The sequence below is a fragment of the Rhincodon typus genome, chromosome 18 (assembly GCF_021869965.1).
Source record: "Rhincodon typus isolate 14 chromosome 18, sRhiTyp1.1, whole genome shotgun sequence".
Lineage (NCBI taxonomy): Eukaryota > Metazoa > Chordata > Chondrichthyes > Orectolobiformes > Rhincodontidae > Rhincodon > Rhincodon typus.
The window spans coordinates 6,457,831-6,460,971 of NC_063349.1; positions in this window are offsets into that span (position 1 = coordinate 6,457,831).

A 3,141-nucleotide genomic window follows, 5' to 3' on the forward strand; every position below is an offset into this window, starting at 1 on the left:
GACCCAAAGCGTCAGCTTTCCTGCTCCTCTGATGCTGCCTGGCCTGCAGTGTTCCTCCAGCTCCACACTGTGTTATCAGTAATTTTCAAAATGGATTTCAAACTTGCCCAGAAAAAGTTGCCAGGCTGTTGGGAAACAGCAGGAGAGCGGGATAATTGAATGGATCCTTTAAAAAAGTGGACCAAATGGCTGCCTTTGAAGCTGCTCTGTCCCCTGAATCTCTTAAGCTGGCATTCTGAAGTTGGGCTTGAATCGACACACTCAGGACTTGGGCAGAACCACTCTTAGATCAACCTGACTGATAGCTGGGAGTTGCAAGGTAGCTGACAAGAGCAGAAAGCTGCGTTGTAGGCAACCTATTGATGGGGAATTGTTTAGGAGGTAGGAGGCGAGATATGGGTTTAAGAGATTTACACTCCAGTTAGTAACATGCCACTGGTCATGTCCTGCAAGGATCTCTCCTGAGGTCTCAGCATTTTTATGAGTTGTGAAGGAACCTAAAGGTACAGAATTGTAGAGTCCATTTGGGCCATCGAGTCTGCACTGACTCTCTGAGCATCCCACCCAGTCCAAAGCCCCACCACATCCTGTAACCCCACATTTACTGTGGCTAACCCACCCTGGACACTACAAGCTAATTTAGCATGGCCAATCCACTCTAACCTGCACATCTATGGACTGAGGGAGGAAACCGGAGCACCCAGAGGAAACCTATGCAGACACGGGGAGAACATGCAAACGCCGCAAAGACAGCCACCCGAGGGTGGAATCAAACCCAGTTCCCTGGTGCTGTGAGGTAGCAGCGCTAACCACTGAGCCACCATGCCGCAGTATAGAAATCACTAAAAACTGGTGGACAGATATATGTTTTAAAAAATTCAACAGGCTAATAGAATATTAACCTGTATCTCAAAGGGGCTGAAATTCAAAGGGGGTTTTAAGTTATGCTACATTTGTATGAAGCTCTGTTTAGATCAGAGCTGCACCTCCAGAAAGATGCACTGATCGACTTTGGAGCAATGGTACAAGGCTCAAAGGCTTCTGGGCAATGAATGCTGACCTGGACAGTGATGGCCACATCCTCTGAATGAATTAAAAAATGTCATACAGCACAGAAACAGACCCTTCGATACAACCAGCCCACACCAACCATGTTCCCAAATTAGAACTGGACACATACTCCAGAAGAGGCCTCACCAACATCTTGTACAACCTCGACATGATGTCCCAACTCCCATACTCAAAGAGGGGACACAAGTCTGAAGATAATTTAGGATTGAGATGAGGAAGATTTCTTCATTCAAAATGTAGTTAACCTGTGGAATTCTTAACCACAAAATGTTGTGGAGTCCGAGGCACTGAATGTATTCGAGAGAGAGAGATAACATTTTAGATTTTAAAGGCATCAAAGGGTTTAGGCAAAAGGTTGGAATACGGCATTAAGATAAAGCTTCAGCCGTGATAATATTGAATAGTGGCACTGGCCCAAAGGCCAAATGACCTACTTCTGCTCCTGCTTTTCAATGAATCTTAACTAAATGTTGATCAAACATACAGAGGCATCTCTTAATCTTTAAGAAGTTTATCTGGAGCTTGTTACCTTGTGGACAAAAGAGTCTCAGTTGTCGTGTGCATGTGGAAAGGGACAAGGCATTTCCAGTGGAGGTTAATTTGAGTTTCTCAGAATTTCAGTTTTCTTGTTGTCCTAACATCTTATTTTATAAGTTGAGTAAGATTGCTTTCAAGTTGACTTGAATATATTTGAATGTAGAATAAAGATGCATCCTGTTAAATCTTTTCACCTCACACTCAGCGTAGAAACTTAAATCAAAAAATAGGGACCATAGTTCTCGGGTGCATTTTCCACGGCAACGACTCGGCCAATCAAAGTCAATTGGTCAACCAAACAGCATCCTTTCCTCAAGCAGAATGAATTGTTGCTGCCTTTAAGATTTGGTATTCTTGTGATTCTGTCCTGATGAGTGCAAGATGAAATGTTTGGACAATGGTTCTCTCTTCTCAGTGATGCTCCAGTTCTATAGCACCAAGTGACTATCTGGATGTTTTTTGTTGCAGACCAAACGGATGTTGGTGGAAAAGATGGGGCATGAAGCAGTGGAGCTGGGACATGGAGAGGCGAACATTACTGGCTTAGAGGAGAACACATTGATAGCCAGTCTGTGCGACTTGTTGGAGAGAATCTGGAGCCATGGTCTGCTGATCAAACAGGTGCGTCTTCCAGAGTGGCTCGAACTGACCCTAGACTTAACATTGTGCACCATTGAGTGTAGGACTCCCCATGCATCAGTAGATTACTCAGCGTTTTTGTTTCTTTGTTTATTACAGGGGAAATCAGCTCTCTGGTCGCACCTGCTGCACTATCAGGAGAGTGAGGAGAAGCGAGAGGCAACAGTAGAGACACCAGGTGAGCAAGTATCTGTTTGCAAGAAGTCGCTATCAATTACATAAGAGGAAGGCAAATATTGTACTCAATAAATGAGAGATTGAGGTGGGTGTTGAGTGGGGAGGGGGATATTGGTGTCTGAATTAATAACAGATTGAGGCAGTTGCAGATATATAACAGTGTGGAGCTGGAGGAACACAGCAGGCCAGGCAGCATCAGAGGAGCAGGAAAGCTGACGCTTTGGGTTGGGACCCTTCTTCGGAAATCAGAAAAGATTTCTGAAGAAGAGTCTGGACCCGAAACGTCAGCTTTCTTGCTCCTCTGATGCTGCCTGGCCTGCTGTGTTCCTCCAGCTCCACACTGTGTTGTCTCTGACTCCAGCATCTGCAGTTCTTACTATCGCTTTGAAGCAATTGCAACAGTGTTTGTTTGGATGTGAGTGAGAGCTACTGACAACAGCACCATGATACAGAAAGCCATGCATGGAGGGGGCAGCGAGAAAGAGTTTAGTGTTTGGAGGGGACAGTATAATAAGGAGGATTGGCATTGTTCTCCACAACAAAGAGTGTGAAATAAGGCAGTTGTGTTGTCTGCCCGATGTCGGTGTTTGGGGTATCTGTTCTGGGCTAGAGTAGTCTACATTGATACCAATGCCATGGTAGAACTAAGAAAGAGGTTCTGCTGAGGATTAGATACTAAATTATAAAGCAGGACCTCAAAGGTAACAATCTCTCAAT